This window comes from Corvus kubaryi, unplaced genomic scaffold (genome assembly GCF_017639235.1).
Source record: "Corvus kubaryi isolate FWS band 111438036 unplaced genomic scaffold, C.kubaryi_AGA036_p1.0 37391, whole genome shotgun sequence".
Classification (NCBI taxonomy): domain Eukaryota; kingdom Metazoa; phylum Chordata; class Aves; order Passeriformes; family Corvidae; genus Corvus; species Corvus kubaryi.
The window spans coordinates 11,165,154-11,186,283 of NW_024581130.1; the positions used below are offsets into that span (position 1 = coordinate 11,165,154).

The 21,130-nt window shown below is 47.6% G+C and overlaps 1 protein-coding gene and 1 long non-coding RNA gene across 4 annotated transcripts in view; one reads left to right on the top strand and one right to left on the bottom strand.

The window, feature by feature from the left end:
• GRIK1 (glutamate ionotropic receptor kainate type subunit 1) overlaps positions 1-21,130 on the bottom strand; it is a 109,337-nt gene that overhangs the window by 57,869 nt on the left and 30,338 nt on the right. The gene's annotated exons all lie outside the window — the stretch shown is intronic.
• On the top strand, positions 132-10,229 carry LOC121669363. The gene is made up of 3 exons (XR_006017741.1): positions 132-499; positions 7,919-8,089; positions 9,705-10,229. It is a non-coding gene; the product is annotated as an uncharacterized LOC121669363 (long non-coding RNA).

Sequence of the window (21,130 nt, forward strand, 5' to 3'; positions counted from 1 at the left end):
CAGGAAAGGAAAGGAAAGGAAAGGAAAGGAAAGGAAAGGAAAGGAAAGGAAAGGAAAAAGGGAAGGCAAGGCAAGGCAAGGCAAGGCAAGGCAAGGCAAGGCAAGGCAAGGCAAGGCAAGGCAAGGAGGGAGGAGGGAGGGAGGGAGGGAGGGAGGGAGGGAGGGAGGGAGGGAGGGAGGAGAAATCAGTGTTAACTCAAGATATAAATATGTTCCAGGAATGAAGCTGTTACTGCTGAGCATAAAAACGAGCACTGGCTTTCATGTTGGGCTGCTGGTAGCACTTAGGTGAGAAAAACTGTAAATTTTTGAGTCCTCTCTTTCAGTTCCCTCCTCCCTCAGTCGGAGAGTGAATCCTCCACAGCAAACTGAAGGCTGCTGAGTCCTGGTCAGTGGCAGACCTGACTTCTCACTTGCAGCACTTCATTTGCAACGTGATTTCTTCAAGGATGAAGGAGAAAACCCTTATCTGCCCCTCCTTGGAATCCAGCCATGGAAGGTAAGAGGGAATGACAGCCTGGGTGCAGCTGCTCTGCCAAAGGGGGCTGCGCCACGTGAGTGAGTCAAAGTGGCACACGGGGCAAAGCATCAGCTCCATTCACTCTCTGAGCACAAACACGCCCCACAGCAAGGAAAATGTCACAACTACAGAGCACACTTCAGCAGGCACACCTGGAAAAGCTCCTCCAGCCCTCCCAGGCAAGCAAATATTTCCATTGCAAGGGGTCAGCAGGGACTGAGGGAGTTTCAGTAAAGGTCAGGGCTGAATCCATTCCCAGAGGGGGATATTACAGTTTATGACTCTTTCTAGCTGAGGATAAACCCCTGTTTCTACATGGCTGATGCCCAGATTTCCTGTGCTGGCTCAAAGGAGGAATTTTCCCAGGCTGAGAGTCAGCTGTGCAGCTGGGGAGCTGCTGGGACACGGGATAACACATGGAAGAAGCGATGTGGAAGCACAGGGACTGTGGGATGCTGCTCCATCCTTGAGCTGGGAGCCACCGACAGGTCCCAAAGGCAGCCCAGGGCCACGACAGGCAAGGGATGTGCTAGCAGGGCTTCCAGAAACATCTGAACATCCATTTCCTGCAGGGATTCCTGCTCGGAGAAGCCTCGCCTCCTTTCCACGGTGAACCCTGGGAGGTCCACGAGAGCTCATTAAAAGCCACCTGTCAGTCACTGAAGGGAAAGGAGAGCTAAAATCCTGATGATGGTGAGCTCTGTGCTGCTGCATTCCCCGAAGAGAAGCTGGTGGTGGTGCCAGGTTAATGTAGGGGGTTCATAAAGCCAAACTGACACACGGTTTGCCCTTGGGCTCTTTGAGAGGGGTATGGATCCCATGAGGGCCTGGAGCACACACCCTCAGTGGGGGCTGAAGGCTCAAAAAGGAGCAGGGCGCAGCAAAAGAGTGCTGAGGAAGATTATTTCCTCCAGGTAATTCCGTCTGACAGAGTCCCACTCGGACCGAAAGCACCTACTGCTGGGAACCCCCTCCAAGCAAGTTTTCCTATCCTTATCTCTTAGCAAAGGACAGATTCTCCTGTGCCACTTGGTGTCCAGCTGGGAGCCAGTGCCTGTGCACTCAGCACACTCATCTCCCCAGAGGAGAATTAAAGAAGTTACTGCTCACAGTTTAGCAGCATCTTCCTTTGAAAAATTACCTCTCTGGCAGTGAAAGCTTATCCAGAAGTTGGCTGTTGCCTCTCATTTAGACAGACCCATACACGGCTCTGTGATGTGGATGTGCATTAAGAGTTTCTCAGGAAGAACGGGGAACAGCCCCACTCCTGTCACAAGCAGCAAGTGCAGTTCGCATTTGCCCATCCTGCAGTGGGTTTGCTCCCCGAGGTTCTCATGGAACTGGGGCCGTGTTTGGCTGGCAGAACCCACCCTGAGCCCATCAGCATTCCGTGCACGGGTGGGCTGAGCCTGCAGCAGCCCTCGGAGTGAGGAGCTATTATCATCCTCATTTTACACACAGTGGAGCTGGGAGCCACGTTCCCACCGCCATTCCCTCTCCAATCTGTTCAAAAGCTGCTTTGGAAGCCTTCCATGCGTCGTGCTCTGTTCCAGCCTCTTCCCGCCCTCTCCAAGCCCCTGGCCCTACCTTGGCATCCATCATGCCTGCCTTGGCCAGCCTGGGTCCTGGCCAGCCTGCCCCCAGCTCTCCGCCTCGGTGCTCCATCCTGCCAGATGTCGCTGCCATGCCCTGGCTCTGCCAGCTCCGGGATCACTCCCCCTCTGTGACTCAGCACCCACCTGTGCACTCCTGCTTTTAGGCTGCACTCAAACACAACTCCCAGCCCCTGCCCTTGCCCTTCCTGCCCTTTCCCCTTCTTGTTCTCAGCCATCAGAATCTCGAAGAAAAGACGCTGAGCACGGAAAGGCGAATACCCCGCTCTGGAACCCGCCTGGATTTCTGCCTCCCTCACCCCATGTCTGCAGCTATTTGCTCCCTGTCTCTGTAGACCAAAAGCTTTGCAAGACTTTAAGAAATGTTCAGCCAAACAGAATAATTTTTCAAATGTAATAAATGCAGGGCTGGCTCTGGGGTTGGGGTGGTGGTTTAATTCTCAATCACCTCTGACTCAGGGTTGATGGTTTAATTCTCCTTTCTGTGGCTGTGAGGAGCTGAAACCTGGGACAGGCTCAGGACTCAAACCCTGACCAAGGGAGGGGATGAGCCCCAAGTGTCAAACTCAGCAAATGGGATTTTTTAAAGAAGACTAGGCTTGTTTATAGCAAGGTCACTGCCTATTTGACAAGCTGGGTATCTCCTCTGTTCCCAGCTGCCTATCCAACATCCAGCTCCGTGTTCCAGATCTGGTTTTACTCCAGCTGCTTTTGTGAAGGTTTTGCTCCCAGCTGTAACAAGGCTGCTCAAAATTTGCTTGATTTTTTGCTGAACTCTCAGGAGGACTCGGCCTTTCTGCCCTTTTCATGCAGCATGGCTGGTGCTTAACAACCAGTGATGAAACTGCTACAAATCCCACTTTGGCCTCAGACACATGTGGGCTCTGCAGCTGCCCGAGGGCTGCAACCCCTCACGAGGGGTCTGAACCCGTCACCCAGCACAGAGGACAGAAAAAAAGGGCTCAGTAAAAATGGTACAGCATTTCTCCACCCAAAACAGCCCCTGTGAGAGCCAGGGCAGCTTTTTATAATCATCTGCACTCCAGAAAGGTGCATTCAGCCCTGATTTGATCCTTTGGAAAGCAGAGGGATAAAAATACTTGTGTGTATGTATAGGTAGAAGAAGTTGAGCTTATTAAGATAGAAGGATCTGCCTTTTCCAATGGGAATTATTTCACTTCAGCTTGTGAGTGGAGATATTTCCCAAAGGCACAATTGGCATGATTCATGTTACAGAATTTCTAACTGATGACCTTTTTCCTTTTTACTAACAGGAAAAAAATCTGGTTGACCTGATTTAGGTATCTCTTGCAACACCAGGCAGGAACTAAAGTGTCGTTTTCGAGGTGCAAGCTCTCAATTTGGTAAAAGTTTTAAAACTGTGTCCTTGCTCCTTTGTTTTTTATATTTCCTTTTGCCTGCACTATGTCATGACTTGTGGGCTGTTCCAAACACTTCTCCCGATTCCAGCAGGGTTTGATCAAATTCCCTCACGGCTGAGCATTCCTCCCACCATGCTGTAACAACTTAAATAGTCCCACTGGCAAAGAAACTTACTTTCCCGAGTCCTTTTAAATCTTTCAGAGCCCTGCTTTACAGATCTGCTTTCCCTCAGTGTCTGAGTCAGAGGATTTCCCAGACATCCTGACACGTTAATTGCTGATCATGGGCAGGGCTACAGGGTGCTGCTGGAAATGGAGAGGCAACGGGAAAGCAGAGGGGAAGGGACAATCAGGAAAAAAATCAGTGCTTATATTGAGGAGTAAAGGAAGGGGAAAAGAATTTGACAGAAATAAAAAGCAGAGGAGGAGAGTGGACAGCAAGCAGGTGGGATGAAGACTGACAGACTGATGGCACTGAGCTGCAGGCATTGGTGGAATTTTTATTTACTGCTTTTATCTGAGTCCATTTATCAAATGCATTCAATTGCTTACAAATATAGTGAGAATTTTTGGCAGATTGTACCTTACGCTTGAGGAAAGCTCAAACCAAACGAAGCTTTAGAGCCCCCATCTAAAACAACAGCAAGGACAATAGAACTCTGAGGGGTTTTGCCGCCTGATTTTACACAGGCACCCGGTTTAACCAGGAGGATATCTGTGCGAAAAGTGCTTTGCACTGTGCTTTGCTGCAAGAGGTGACACTCACAGAAAGCAGCAATACATGCAGGGTTTTCTGCACTCTGACAGCAGATGACCCCTGGAAACAGAAACATTCACTCGACTGAGCCCTGGAAAGTTACTCCAGAGAGGAGCCCCGAGGGGAGAGAAGATGGCCCCACTGCAGAGCAGTTGTGAGTTTCATTTGCAATGGAACTGCTTCAGGATGAGCCATTTTTCTCCAGCTGTTAGCCAGGAATAGAAAGACATTTCAAAATCCAAGACAATGCTTTGAAATGAGCGCTATTTAGCAAACAGCGTTTTTGTGCATAAATGTCAGGGTTATATCTTTAAAAATGACACAGTCTGTCTTTTCTTGAGTGCCCATTAAGCACTATTATCTCTAAGATGCTTAGGAACATAAGGTCTTTATTAAAGCTGAAGAAATCCGAGTTTATCCTGAAAAAGCATGGATAAAATCAGATCACAGACTGTCCCAAAGTACATCCCTTCCAGCGAGGAGGTGCTGGACGGAGGTTGAGGTTGGCAGGGAGACGTTTCAAGCTCTGACTTTAGTCTTGGGCTGTTCTCTTTGCAATTGCAGCGGCTGCAGGTGCCCTGAAGGCAGAGGTGCCTGTCCAGCCAGGAATGATGGACACGGGGATGCCTGGAAGCTCCAGAGCTGCAGCAGGTCCCCCATTTGGAGACTGCTGGGCACACTTTGCACCTTGAACTGTGCAAAAAATCGTGTCCTGATCGAGAGTTAAAACATTAAGGATCCCAAACAACAGCAGCCCCTGTTGTCACACCTTCTGCACGAGGCCATGGGAAATTTTGGCTTTGCCTTCCATCCCAAATGCAACAATTGATGATGGCAGATTTCTCTGAGGCTGGAGTTCCTCCTCTCACACTGGAGAAAAGGCGTAAAATCATTCAGCTAAACTGGAGAGGACTTTGATTGTCCCCACCCTTCCTTCTCCCCAGATCATGCCAGGCCTGGCATTAAGGAGGGATAAACCTGAAGTTTAAAAATAAAAACTGCAAAGAGACATAAGTGATTTGATTGATTTTCAGTATAAGAAATAAATCCCCCCCCTTTAGCTTCTCTTGGCACAGAGGGAGGATATAAACCCAAATGTTACCAGGTTTCCCACTGGATCCGTGGGTTTGGTTGTCCTGAAGGTCCAGACACATATTTGGGGTGGGGCACTCCATAGTTTGGGGGGCATGGGGAAACTTGCAGGTTTTGCTCAGGATTTCCTTTGAACCTTACAGCAGCATATTGTCCCATGCTGCTGCATTGTTCTGCCTCCCTCTAACTGGCATTCATGCAGTTTCATCCTTAAATCCTCAGGTATCAGGAAGGAGCACAGAGAAAATGGGCTGCCATTTTCCTAAGCAGGGCATTATTTATCTTGCAGCCTCAGCAGCAGCTGGCTTTAAGAAAACCAAGGTACATTTTCAGTCCTGGGAAGTGTAATATCTGAGGAGCTCATCTGAGATGATGCTCTTAAGGGCGGGGGGTGCAGATTTTGCCACAGATCCACTCTTACGAGTAATGTTTAATCAGCACCTGTGCTTTGAGCTGCCACATTTCCTCATAGTAATGATCTTGAAAAGACACTTACTGGAGGTGCCTGCAGTTTAAAGCTTTCTTGGTAATTATCAATCTGGAACATTTCTATTCCTCAGTCTACCGAGGGCCATTTGAGTCTGAAAAATGCCTTATTCACTGTCTACATTTGCAAATATTAAAGCACCAAGTGTAAACAAAACATGGCTGCACCTGATGACAACTTTCCATCAAGTGCTAAATTATACACCTCCAAGAGAAATATGGAGTGGGAACCCAAACAACTCTGGGAACACTTCCTTCTTGTAGTGCTTCCCTCAAAAAGAACTTAGAGAATCCCAGACTGGTTTGGGTTGCAGGGACCCAGTTCATCCCATCCCACCCCCTGCCATGGGCAGGGACACCTTCCACTATCCCAGGGTGCTCCAAGCCCCAATGTCCAGCCTGGCCTTGGGCACTGCCACGGATCCAGGGGCAGCTCTGGGCACCCTGTGCCACGGCCTTGAGAGGCTCCTGCTCAAATCACTCAGGAGAGCTGTAAAAAGGGGGGATCTTTTAGCAGAGACACTTTCATGGTGTGCAGGCAAATTTGGGGATGCCTGAGGCAGCAATGTTATATGCAGATGAATCCCAACCACGAAATGTTTGACATTTGCACCTTGTGTGTGCACAGCAATGTCCTTCCTGAGGAATCACACTCAGATCGAGACATTCCACTGCAACAGCTTCACTGGGAGCAGCTTCATCAGGAAGTATTGACGCTAATTAAGGATGGTAATTACAGTTATTACATTTATTGTGTTTGAGGTATTCTTAGTTGTAATTATTGCACTTATTGATAGGGAAGTTAGATATGTACTTTGGGAAAAAATGGCAGGAAAATTTGCTCCTGGATAATTTTACCCAGGGGTTAAAACTGTATTTAAACAATTAATTCAAAAATTAAATAAAGAAAAAGACAATTATCTGAAAAACTGGATTTAGCTTTAGTATTTTTAGCCTCATAGCTTCATTGTAAGAAAGAAATTTCCATCAGAAGCCCATGAAATAACTTTGCCATGAAGAGGCAACTGTAATTAGTCCAGTGCGTAAAGATGGCTTCAATTCAATTAAGCATTTCCATAATTGATGAAAGAAATGATGGCCAATGTGTTACCACCAATCTCCTGACTGAACAACTTAAATTTCAAAAGAAAATCAAAAATTCAGCTGAAGGAGACACTTGATGTTTTTCCTTGCTCAGTTTTCCTCTGTGTGTGTGTCAGATTTCCCACTCAGGGTATTCCAGGATCCTGTGATTCCACATTTCAACAGGTTTATACTTTCGGGGAACTGGATTTTAAGTCTGTTCAAAGTGGCACCGAGGCCAATCTTCCCCTGAAAATCAATCCCACACGCACATTTTTAGCATCATCACATGGGCTCCAGTAAATCCAGAGCTGAGCAGGAAGCACAGGGAACACAGAGTCGTCTCTGGTTGTTATTTTCCCTAACACGTAAGAAGTGTTTGTTTGTTTTTTAAAAACCAGGTCCAGTTTTAAACCCCAAATCCAGCAGTGCTGCTCCTCACCAGGCTGCCAGCAACTCAAATCCACCCTGAAAGCTGGGCCACAGTCAGGCACAACTGGCTGGGCTCACTTTTGGGGTAAGGGCATGAAATCCAGCTGCTTGTTCATGCTGAGAGATCACTGTAGATCCTCCGATGCTCCTGCCTGCCCCAAAACTTCCTGAGATCCTGGAGCAGCAATAAACGCCGGCCAGGAGCTCAGACAAGAGGGGGACGCTCCTGTGGGGCAGGGCAGCTCGTGGCACACTTGTGTATCACAGCACAGAGAGAATTCTGTGCTCTCAGTGCCAGCACCAGCCTTGCTCTCACTCCATGTTTTCTGAGACACAGAACACGGAAAAATGGTCAAAATTACCCAGGGCCATACATTCCCTATGTAAATGGAATGCTGTGTACACGGCTCTTTGGGTGATTGTGGCTCCCGACGTGACATATGTCTAATGATTGCCATTGGCTGCTCTTGAGGGGGATTTAATTTAAGGCACTTACGGCACCGGGCTCAAATGATTTGCAAGAGTTGATTGAAGCTTATGTTTTACCCCGCAGCTTGTGCTCAGCTGAGGATCATCCGCTGCCTACATTGCATTTGTCTCCCGCAGGATCTCGGCTGTGGGCTCCTGCCACACTTTTACATCTCTGTACAATTGTCCAACCACTTCCCGGAGCAACCAGAACCTGCTGTAAAATCAGATGCCTGAACAAAATCGCCCAATCCTGGTACTTGATGTTTTTATTTATTTAATCATAACATCTTCAATTTTTAAAGCCACCATGGCAACAGGTTTTGGATATCTGGCTCCCATGAGAATTAGGAAGAACTGGCCATCCAACCTCTCAAGAAGCTTTCCAGCTCTCCACTTCTCTGTCTCTCAGCGCTCCTCCATGAGCTGCTGATTGAAGGAATGTGTGGATTCAGAAGTGTCACCACCAAATTTGGTGGCAGCCCAAGCTTGGTGTGAGGCCGCAGCTGCCAGGGCCCTGGGCTGTCACATCCCATGACAAACCCACCCCACAGGTCCCTGCAGCCCCCAGGGCCCCATCCCTGGCCGGAATGCCGTGGGAGGGGAGTGCACAGCTCTCCCTGGAGCTGTCTGGGGCTGCAGGTGTGGTTTGATCTGCTGTAGAAAGGTTTTCCATGAACCTCCCTGGCCTTTGGGCTGGCCCCAGCACTCCTGCTCTGGCCCTCAGCAGGAATGCCGGGGAAATCCAGGGGCAGGTGGGGACCAGGGACAGCAGGTGAAGGTCACTAACAGAGGGAATGCCTTGTTTCCTACAGCGCAGTTCCAGCTGGCTTGGAAAAGGCTGAGGGCTGCTGAAGCAGTGCTAATTTCATTATCAGAGAATCCCAGGATCACTGAGGCTGGAAAACCCCTCCAGGATCACTGAGTCCCAGCCGTGCCCGATGCCCACCTTGTCCCCAGCCCAGAGCCCCGAGTGCCACGTCCAGGCCTTCCTGGGACACCTCCAGGGATGGGGACTCCAAACCTCCCTAGAACCCTTTTTCTTACAAACCCAGCCCCCACAGAGGAGATTAGCACTCCCTCCTAGCCCAGGAACATTCTGGAAACACTCTTTTTCCTGAGTGGAAGGGAGCCACCTTGAGCTCTGTGCAGCATCAAAAGCCTCTTGCTCAGAGAAACCTGTACAGAAAACCACCTGGGATTTAAGGGACCATTAAATAGAAACCAGCTAAATGGGCTTGAGAGGAGAACAAACGCTAAGCTTTTTTAAGTAAAAAGAGTTAGAACATGGGAGTGTGAAATCTCACACCTCTCTCTGTGTGGGTATCTCGTAACAGTTCATTCTGATTCTCCTCTGCTCCCTGATGATTATTACATCTGTCTTGCACAAAGTATGGAGTATTTCCTGAGACAAACCTTTGCCTTCATATCCACTGTAGCAAATGCCATCACTGAAATACTACATTGTTCCAGAGAAGGGAAGTGAGGGCACCCTGTAATTCACAGATGACAGCAGCTGGATGGGAGTGTGGATCTGCTGGAGGGCAGGAGGGCTCTGCAGAGGGATAGGCTGGATGTCAGGGAAAATTCCTTCCCCAAAAGTGGGAGCAGAGGTGGACTGAAGGTTTGAATTCTAGACAAGGCAGTAAAAAGACATTATTAGGCATTTAGAACTCATTTTTGTTCAATAAAGCTGCAGCAGGGAGTGGAGTTAGCTTATTAATATAAGAAATTGCTGCTGGTCCTTAACACATTTTGATCAATGTGTGAGAACTGGCAAGAAATGAAGAGCAGGAGAAAATTAAAAAGATCATCAAAAAGTTTCTGACTGACAAACTCCTGGTGCCTCAATCAAGTGTTTATTTGTGCAGGTGTTTTCTGGTGATCTCCTGGAGCATGACTGGGACCTTTTCAAAGGGGTGGAGATCTCTAAAACCTCCTTTTGTGGCAACGAGGCCCCTTCTGAACAGCGAAGGAGCCCAGATGGCACGGATTGGACAAGTCTGGGGGGAAAAACCAGCAGAAAAGCAAAGCAGCCGAGCTGCTAAAAGCAAATGCAGCTTCTCATTAGTGCAGGAATTGGCACAGGACTCGGAGGCAGCAAACGCTGCTGGACAAGCTTTTGGGAAAAGGTGCCCAGGAACGCTGTCGAGAATCCCCAGCTCCCTGGAACATCAGTGGAAAGGGTAAATCACAAGGTGTGATTTGTAAAATGGCTGGTGAAAATGACCTGATGGACAGCTTCCTTGTCCAAGGCATTATTTTGGAAATCTAAATATAGAAATAAAGAAAGAAAGAAATGAATCTGTCTCTCTGAAAGCCCCATGTAATTTCCACAAATATTTTTAGTCTGAAGGTTGTTGTGCATTTTTTACACCAGGATGTAAAAATGAATTTCATGCTGCTCCTGCCCGTGAATGAATGTTGCCACATGCCCTGCCTAAACCCAGATGAACTTGGGAAATTGTGACATGACCTTTATGCAACCTTCCCCATGACATTCGTCAAACTAAACATTAAAAATCAGGAGGGCTGTACAATAGCAGTGCAAACATAAATTAATTCATTTTCTCCCTCTTTTTTGTCCCACTGCAAATGGAGAGGTGAGAAGCATCCGAAAACCAGTGGAATTTGCAGAAGAGAAAATAAAAATTGCTTTCCGCATTTCACACCTTTGGAATATTGCTGATGTAGCCTTCCAGCAAGGAGGAAAAGGACATGGGGGAACCAATGGTTTGTCCTTTTATTTAAAACACAGCATTGTTTGGGCTTGCTTTGATGTTCTAGCAGTGAGACTGGTTTTTTCCTTAGCACATGAAATTATATTGTGGCACTAGGATGAAAAGCAGTGCAGCTCAGCTGGAGGCTGTATGGCTCCATCCAGAGTGCCAAACACATTTCTGGTGTTTTCTTTTTTGCTTTTAGGGAACATTTTCTGCAGGTTTTCTTAACAACTCTTAGACATCGCTGCTTTAATAAAACCATCTCGTGTTCTGCAACATTTGGATAATGAATTGAGTGATGGAGCTGTCAGCTCTCTGCTGCTCAGCTGACCAGCCATCACACCAAGGACTCTTTGGCAATTGGGAGATGTTGGGTTTCATGTTTAATTCCCTTATTTCATCAAAGGACTTTATTTGAAAAGCGTATTTGAATCATGCATGTGCTGGAGATGTTCCTTATATCTAAATCATCTGCAAGCAGCAATGGGGTTTTAAAGATTAAATTGCTTAAAGATTTATTCTTCTTTAAAGAAATAAAGTTTTTCTTCATGTGGGGACTTCTGTTATGGAAGTGCCTCCTTTGCATTATTGAGGCTTGGTGGTGATTAATCGCAGATTTCCTCAGCCAGCAAAGCGCCCCTTGTGCAAAGTGTGCCCTGTGCTGCCGAGGCTGGGACCCAGCCCAGCCCTGCTGCGGCCCCTGCCCTGCACAGCACTGCACGCTCTGCTTTCTGTTCCTTTTTGAGCACTGGAAGTCACTGAGGAGCTCCACTGGGAGGTGGAAAGACAGGCAGAGGGACGAGCTCTGCTCCATGGGGAGGTGATTACAGCACCCAACAGAAGAGGTTCATAAAAATAGAACAGGTTTTGGTGAAAACCTGATCCTGAGGATCACACTGAAGCTCCAACCTGCTGCAAAGTGACAGTCAGAATTATCCTGAGCTCCTGAGTCCCCTCCAGCCTCAGTGATCCCATGAACAGCCGGGGACCTTTTCTGGGACAGAGCCCCACGGTTTGGGAAGGGGGGTTCTGGCTGAAATAATGCACACTCCATGGAATCATGGAACGGTCTGGGTGGGAAGGACCTTAAAGCTCATCCAATCCCCTGCCACGGGCAGGGACACCTTCTCTTTCTCTTTTTCCCTCTTCCTTTTCATTTTCCTATTCATAGACTCCCAGAGTGGTTTGGGTTGGAAGGGAATTTACGTTTCCCACCGAATCCATAAGAAAAGACCTCCAAGAGTGTCGAGTGCAGCCTGCTAGTGAATCCCCTGCCCTGAGGGTGTGGAACGCCCCATTTAGGGCTGCCAGGAGTGCCGGGGAAGCTCCGCGGGCTCCCCAGGGAATGTTCAGACTCCAGCAATGCTCACTGATGTCACCGGTACTGCCACAGCTCAGTGCCGTGGGTGCCCAGTGCTGATGCAAACAGCAAAAAGCCCTTTTGCCTCTTTACTGCTGAACCCTCTTTTACACCCCAAGCTCGCCCATCCTGACCAATGTCCACGTGGATATAGGAAATGCCTCGGATTTTAGGATGCCTTTACGACTTGCAAACTACCCAATCCCATTTGCAAGAATTATTGAAGGCATTAAGGCCCCAGTTTTCAGGCTCAGCCTCTGTGCCTGCAAGTAATTACAGGGACAATTTCCAGCAACCAGGGGCAAGGGCAGTTTTCTCTGTGTAGATCTCTGCCTGCCTGATTATCCCACAAAAAGGTGGTTCTGTGCTATAAAATGTTCCCAGAATAATCTGTCTCTGGCAAATCGCTCCCATACGAGCCTGAGTTGAAGTCCTCTGGAAAGAGCCCCACCCAAAACCCAAAGTGAAGCATTAATTATACAATTACTCTCTCTCTTTTTCGCAACACGGTTTTAAAAATCTTAAAAATCTTTCTTGAAATACGTGCTTTATTGTTATCATAATTTCCCTGGAGTCTGCTGCACAGGCAAACTTATGGTGCATCACCTAAAAACGTCACTGTGGTGCCTTTGGTACGCATAAAAAAGACAGATCTTCCTTCATGTTGTTCTAAAAACTATTTTCATGTTCCAGCATTTGGATTTATGAAGCATGGGCTATATTATATAACTTTATCTTAAAGTAGTAGACTTACAAAAAGTAAATAGGGCCCCCATTAAGTAAAAAATAAAAGGAACACAACAACCAAAATAAAAGGTATTATGTTAAAGGAGCAAAACATCAGGGGTTTTATAAGGCTTAATTTCCACTCTTCTCCATAGCCTTGGGACTGCTTACATCTAAATATTGTGAGTTACTCAGATTCACACCCCAGTCTGATGGAGGTTTTCATGCACCCCCTCCCCAGCAGTGCTGTTGAAAATGCAAAGGAGGCAGGAAATGCTGAGGTGGGCTTTTCCCCACTATGAAGCCAGGCAAAGCTGGAAAGTCTTGTCAGGGCTGATAACTCTCCTGGAGAAAAATAAAAGGAGCGTTTTGCAAATGCAAGTGATGCAATCCTTATCCAGCCAGGTGAGTAAATATGCAGCCAGTGAGACACTAAGGCAGCAGGAGGATGCTGCCTAATAAACCCTGAGGAGCTGAGATACTCCCTGCGCTGAGTGCTGCAGCTTTCACTCAGGTGTAGAAAAGGTTCTCTGGGCAAAATCACTCTGTATTTTCTGACAGATCCCCTTTTCTGACCCAATCATAGCAGCCAGGGCCCAGCTTCCTGGGCTAATCCACTCAGAAAAACAAGATTTTTATCTCCTGCTTATTAGGGTATCCCGCAGTGGTAGGGAGGAGAGAACATCCAGCAGGCAGGAATTGTGCAGCAAGATTGATTTATTTAATTATTTTACAAACTCCTTTATAGACTTTTTTCTTCATAGTCTAATTGGACAGAGGATCAGCCCCCCCTTGGGGGTGATTGGCTAAAATCCTAAAACATCCATTGTCAAAATATTTTTCTACTGTGCCATAAAAAAAGCTCTGCACAGTCGCAGGTGTTCATGGCTTATAGAACTCTGCTGAAAACTTCTGTGAGAGAGAAAAGTATCCCATGGGACTGGAAAGAAGCGAGAAAAATTCTTGCTAGCAGCAGTATTTGTATCCACACCTGCTGAGCTCCCCATCTGAAACTTGCCCCTGTCTTTTTTTAATTGGGTGACCCTTTATTTTCCCAGAGGTGCTGGTAGCTCCAGTGAAATTTAACGCAAACACCACAGAGCTGATAAAGATACTGCAACATATGTATCCACAAAATGGCACACACCATAAATATACTGTGGATTTCCCAGGAAAAGCTATCACAGGGCAGGATTTAGTGGATGCATTCAAACTGAAATATGTGGAGTGGAACTCTGTTAACATTTTTCACCATATCCTCAATTTGGTACTACTGAAACTTCCATCAGTAGAAAAATGTGTTTAAAAAGTAGGAATTCCATCCAAAAAGGAGAGGGAATGTTTTGTAAAGTATTTGAACCTTGATAGTGTGCCCCACACAAACCATTTTTGGGTAGTTTTACCAAAGCCCTCACACTGGGACTAGGCTGGAATTACCCTCACCAGCCTCACCTGGCCTTTCCACCTTCAGCTGCAGCACATCAGCCCCAAGAGGGGTTTCAGCTCCAGTCTGAAGGTTCAGGGGGAGAGGTGGGACAGGTTTATTTCTGCTCCCTGGCCTTTGCTCTCTTGTTGTTTGGATTTCCTGGACTAACTTGGCTGCTGAGCACTGGATGGGTTTTGTTGCTGCCATCATCTCGATGCTGCTTGCCTGCATCAGGAGCCCCACCTGTTAGAGCCCTCAGGAATTCATCAAGGACTGAAAGGTAAACTGTGCTGAACTGGGAAAGAATTGGGAAAGGAGAGGCTGAAAAACTAAATACCAAGGCAGCAAGGAACAGATAAAAGGGACTGTGCTGCACTGCATTAAAACCAATGCTATTATCAGAAAAGTGTGTGTGGAGCTCATGGACAGAACAGAGAAACCAATCCAGCACTGTGAGGTCTCGTGCACAGCAGTTGCAAAATGTGTATGGACTGTGTTATGTGAAGGTTGTAAAATGTATAGGTAGAGCAGTCTGTAAGAGTAGGTACAGTGTGTAAGTACTGTGGTATGTAGAAGCTGTAAAAAGTACAAGTAAAAAACGCATAAGTATTGTGGTACGTGTCTGTATAAGTAGTATAAGATAAGCGAGTGAAATGCATGAGTAGGTAGAATGGATCAGTAAGTAAGGTGTGTAAGTAGGGTATGATGTCGGAGCTGTGAGCTGTGTGAGCACAGGGGTGTTTTAAACAAGAAGGAGCTTCTGTGTAATCAGATTGATTCGTGGATCAGAAGGTGTGAGTTCCCGCAGGAATGAATGTTTTGTTCAAAGTATATGTATGAAAAAGAATTGTTCAAAAGCAGAGGCTAAACTTTGTTGAAAGAGAAGGTTCCAGAAAGCTCCCACTAACTGAGAACACAATTTATTCCCAGATAAATGGGAATATGGGCATCCAGGGAAGGTTCCAGGTCCTCCTGCAATGCTGCTGCTCTTGTGAGCAAGGTGACAATGTGTCAGGGTGGCCCAGAAACACAGCTGCCATCTCCTGAAGAAACTCTGACTGCCCCAGGAGGTGACTGACAGAATTTCTTTGGGCTTTTGATGGCTGTGAGCTCTCTGTCACTAATGAAGGTGGAAGCTGACAGCTTGTTAAACAGGAATTAGTTCTCTTCTTTGACCTATTCTGAATTTGGGCTGGACAGAAAATGAGCTGGCAGCACTGGGTCGGGTCCAGGGGGGTGTGCAGGGCCAGGAGCATCCCTCCTGGGGCTGAAAGGCAGGAGGGCAACCTGCAGGAGGAGAAAGCCCTCCCAGACCATCCAGTCCCTGCTGTGCCCGATGCCCACCTTGTCCCCAGCCCAGAGCACTGAGTGCCACCTCCAGTGCCAACCTCCCTGGGCAGCCCCTGCCAAGGCCTGACCACCCTTTCCATGGGGAAATTCCTGCTGGCGTCCAGCCTGAGCCTCCCCTGGCCCAGCCTGAGGCCGTTCCTTCTTGCCCTGGCAGGTTGATGATGTCCCTGTGGCTGGCATGTGTCCTTCTGCAGGGAGGCTGCTACCCCTGCCAGCTCTCTTTCCTGCCCCGCCTTCTCAAGCTGAGTGCAGGTGCCAGCTCCCTGCTGGGAAGGAGGGAAGGGGTAAGGCTTGTGACAGCCGGTGTTACTCTTGTGGCTTCTGCCTTCCCCTGCAAAGGTCACACAAACATCGATTAAATGGGTAACTTTTGCAATGTGCTAAAGCTGTCACACAACCCTTGCCTGCTCCTCACTCCCTGCTCTAGACACGGGGGAAGTGCAGCAAGAAAACTGGGGAATATTAAATAGCAACACTTTAGCCACAAGGATTGAAGGGCTTTTACAATTTTTTTCAGTCCTAGCCATAGTGCAGGTGTTGTTATGGAAATACAGTGAATTTGGGTAATGGTGTTCTGGGCAGTGTCCAATTGCACAGTGTCCACCTGGAAGATGTTGGGCAGGGTTAGAGTTAGGCAGCCAAGTGCTTGCAGGAATTTGGAGCTGCCACAGGCTCCTCTGCCCTGCTCTGAACATCCCCAGGACTGGTGAGGCTGAGCTCAGGGTCCCCTCAGACCTCTCCTCTGGGCTTCCTTCCCCCCATCCCTCCTGGTTCAGTCTCTGACAAACTAAGAACTAAATCTGTGGTGTTTTGTTTCCTTTCCCTTGGTGCCCTCATTCCTTTCTGCCGTGGTCCCTGTTCCCAAAAAAGCCATTTGGTTTCCTTCTGTGCACCAGTTTGTTTCTCATCCCTCCTTTTATTCACTCTCCACCTCTGTTCTTTTACCCTGCGCCAATATTTACTTTCCTTGCCAATATTTTCCTTCCTAAATCACTTTATTCCCTTTCCAGCCCATCCCAACCAATATTACTTTGAGTCTTACATTTTATTCTTTATTCTTGCATAAAATTGAGGCTCCTTTCCTTAAAAGCCCTGGAGTGATAACAACTTCCACAACCTCCCCTCTCAAACCCTTGTTCAGCTGTTCTGTTCCTCGCCTTGGTTTTTAGCTCAGGCCATCCTTCTGTTCTTTTCATTTCACTCTCACCCCGTCCCCTTCACTTTTTCCCTTAAGTTTCCATCACTCAGCCACACCACCACTGCTCTATTTCCCAGCTCCATCCCTGCTGCAGCCCCACCTCTCTCCCCCTCCTTTTCCATGGGGATCCAATAGTTTGTTCCTTCTCCTGGCACTGGTTTTGCCATGGGTAGAGAGATCTTCATCCCTGCATCCCAAAGCAGTGTGTGCCTGAGGCTGGATAATGGAACAGAGATAAGAGCCCTAATTTGCTGCTATTCTCAAAATCTACTGCAGACAGAGATTCCAGCCCAAAAAGAGATTATAACTTTTAAAGACAGTACAGGCAGTCTATGACCATCAGGTCTGGAACTGTGAATTAAATGAACTGTCAGGTTCCGGACTCGCCAGCTTCTAATTTAGCCATAACTTAGTCAATATCAGACATAATTCTCCTTCTTGAGAAGTTATTAAAATTTTAATAAAACCAAGGAGATGCTAGGACAAAAGCATATTAAGATGGCATAAAGGTTGTGCCTACATATCATTAATTTAAAGGCAGATTAGCTGTTAACTAGAATGACTTAATTGAATATTTCCAAATATGAGCATTTTTAGATTCCCCTGGAATGCATTTTCAGCTCTGGATGGCAAACGCAGAATACAAACAAACCAAACCCCAGCAGCAACAAACTCTTAATCTCCCACTTTTATAGCTATTATATAGCCATATGTGTATAAAAAATCTGTATTTGGGGGCTTCTTGAACCTCTTTTCCTTCAGTGAAGACTGGCAGCCATCAGAATTAGAAGGAACACTTTCAGTAAATTGCTTGTGCAGTTATCAAAGGTCTCTGGGTTCATTTCAGCATTAAATCACCCTCAGAGGCTGGGTTTGCCTCACATGTTTGGGCATCCTTTAATGACAGAGGAATTAACTGCCAAATCCTGTTTGGGTGCTTTTGGTTGGTTGGTTTGGGGTTTTTTTAAAGTATATTCATTTCATGTACCAAAATGAGGAATGATATGGGTTTGGTTTTTTCTTTTTCTAGTGAGGTTGCTCATAGTTCTTCACCCGAGCCAAAAGTGAGTTCTCATTTGGACTGGATAAAGATCTCTGCCCTCATCCCCTCACCCCCACATCTCCTGCCTTCCCACTTTCTGTGCCTGTTCTCTAGAACTGCCCCTAAAGGAAATTTGTGCCTCCTTCCACCCCTCCATACCCCTCCTCTAAAGAGCTACTTCCATTAATTCTGCTGAGAGCTTGCTCATTAATCTCTGGGATGCTGCAGGTGCATTTATTAATGGCAGGGCCCTGTTGAAATGTTGGGATCCTCTCTGACACATTAAGTCATTTTTAATTTGCTCCCAGCCTCTCCAGCAGACATGAGATAACTCTGGGGTCCTAAACAAGCCACAGTGACTTAGGAGGAAAGTGAGTGAGTCTTAATCTTATGCAAATGCCTGTTTAATTTTCAGGATCTTGGCACCATTTTAAGTGCTAAAAGTCATGGACTATAAAGAAAAAAGGTAATTTCCTGTTTGTTTAATTGATCTTCTGTAGCTTCTCTCCTGGCTGGTAAAGCCAGGTAATGGAATTTGCAATGTAAAGCCATTATTAGAAGTGCCAGCATGACATTTGATTAATCCAGGCTATTTAGGCTTAATAATACACACTTGACTTGTGTTCTGGAAGCAAACTTGCCTGCTACTTCCCCTTCTGCTTTTTAAACATGTTTATAAATACCCTTAGCATGATGAGACATGAACCCATTTCTTCAGGCATTGTTATTAGGAAGTGATAATCCCCCCAAAGTGTGCTCCATCAGCAATAGGGTATTTGCTCTCAGATTTGCACCCACAGGCAACTTTTGGTCCAAGGATTCCTTTAGGGGACCAGTGCCTTCCTCAGGTCTCTACAGATCAACTCTGGCCCCCTCCTGAGTGGCAGATTCCCAGGGAAAACCCAGGCAGGAGCTGACACTGCTCTCCCTCAGCGATGACTCCACTTTCTGACGTGCCAGGGCTTGGATCCAGCAGGGAAGAACAGCATCTGTGAGTGTCCAGGGAGAAGAGGGGCCATTTGTCACCTCCCTTCCCTGGAGTGCCACAGCCAGCTCCAGGTCAGGCGGAGGTTTTGTCTCCACCCACATTCCTCCGGGCCCTCTCTATCACCTGCAGCATCTTTTATCTACCCCTGGCCCACTGCTAAAAATTCCTGTACGCTATTCCTGGCATTGTTTAACTCAGCAATGGACCAAGACATTTTTTCTTACAAAGTGCTTTGGGGTGTAAACAACATTTTTCAAGCAAGGTGCAAGCACTGCAAGAGATGCACAGGGGCTGTGGAGGAGCAGGGTCACTTGATGGAAGTATTTTTTGCCATTATGCTACAGGACTTTTTCTGTTTCGGGTTTAATTTCATTTCACAGTAATTGCTCCAACTTCTATTTCCATTCCAGTAATATTTACTGCAATCATACCCCTTTAATTTCATCATTTATGTTCCACTGCCGTGGCCAAAACAGACCATGCACTGCTTCATGTTACCATTGGTTACACCTTACTAAACCAAATAAAAGCAACTGTTGTAAACACCCCTAAACTGGTGCACATTGCACTGAAAAATGGGAGGAAAATGCTTTTAAATTGTATTATTTTCAGGGAAAAACAAAATCCCTCTGTGTTGTTTGTGCTTGCTCTGTGCTTCATAGCCCAGCTTTGGTCTGTTGAGTCAGGATTGTATGGGATAAGGAATATTAGTAAGGAAAGCACCGTGTTATTCCATAACAGCCTTCAAAAGGCGATTACTTCTGTAGGTTGTACTTAAATGCCTCTGAGTGTATCTCTTCTGAAGGGAGCCCACAAGAGAGCTGCAGAGGGGACTGGGGACAAGGGCTGGAGGGACAGGACACAGGGAATGGCTTCCCACTGCCAGAGGGCAGGGATGGATGGGATATTGGGCAGGAATTGTTCCCTGGGAGGGTGGGCAGGCCCTGGCGCAGGGTGCCCAGAGCAGCTGTGGCTGCCCCTGGATCCCTGGCAGTGTCCAAGGCCAGGCTGGACATTGGGGCTTGGAGCAGCCTGGGACAGTGGAAGGTGTCCCTGCCCTTGGCAGGGGTGGCACTGGATGGGCTTTGAGGTTGTTCCAACCCAAACCATTCCAGGATTTTTTTGAGGCTAGGACTGTCTGCAAAGAACACCCAAACAAGACAAACACTGGCAGAGCAGATGGGAAAACAAACACCTTTTGAACAAACAAACAAAATCTGGCCTGGATCGTTTTCAAGCACTTTTTGCACAAAGTCAGGGATTGCTGGGAACCCACCCTGGGTCTGACTGAGAGGCCAGAAGTGAGTGTTTGTTTGCCTCTTACCAGGAGTGCACAAGAGCCAGTCAGGGATGCTGTGGGGTGGGATGGGGGTACCAACACCACTGGCTTTCCCCAATCTCCTTTCTCCGTGAATCCGTGTCATTTTCCCCTCGTCCCTCCTGGCAAGCCTGGCTGTGGTCTGTACCTGTCACAGAATGGGCCCCAGCTCTGCTCTGGGCAGGCAGAGCCAGATGGGGACTGGGCAGGGGGCAGCCTGATTTATCTCAGAGTGCTGCTGAGCTTCCACAGCTGCTCCCGAAAGGGAATGTTCCCTTGGAACCAAGTGCAGCCTCTAAATCAAGGGGCAAAGTTGCAGGAGACTGGTGTTTGTGTGGACATTTATTTTCTTGTTGGACTGGGCACCCATGAGCGAGGAAAATGAACTCTTTGGATGCTCTATCCCCTAGAAAGTGTAACCCCCTGGTGAGAGCTCCCCAGGAGCACAGCACACAGTCCCCACCACCTGCACATCCCAAACTGGTGTGCAGAGACAGCTGCCAAGGTGCCCAAGAGGAGGACAAATCCATCTTCTGAGCAGGGGATGGATGAGACAGGCTGGATCAGGGAGCACAACAAAGGCTGCAAGAGCACCAGGATTCTCCTTCTAATCCCAGTTTCTGGTGGTGTGGAGGGCTGTGATACAAAGGAGGGAGAGGCTGAAGGACACAACCAGCACAGGAGATGTGGGGCTGCGAATGAATAAATAAATGAATGAATGAAGGCAGTTCTGCAGCAGCCTCCCATCCTGGCAGGCTCAGATTGAAAACTGAGTTCTCAGAGGGCAGTGGGGAAGAAAAGTCCTCTCTTGCACTCCCTGCTCCTCCCCTTGCTAAGAAAATCCAGGTTCAGGTGGGGTGAGGGAGTGGGAGCAGGAGCAGGGGGTGCTCAGGATTGCTGGGGAAGGGGAGCTGTGCTCCTGTGGACTCATCCCTCAGCGGGAAGGACAGGCGATGCCTTCCAGGCGCCTGCCTCCCCTGTGGTGGCTCTTTACGAACTGCTTGTGTTGCTCTGGGGGTGCTTTATTACCCAGGGAATAGGTGTGTCTGACAAGCCCTAAATCTGAGTCTCTGCATGAAATAGCTGCTGCCAGGGCCCTGCTTGGATGCCTCTGCCCATCTCTGTGCGGAAGTTTTCTGCTGTCTCCTTTGTATGTCATTACTATC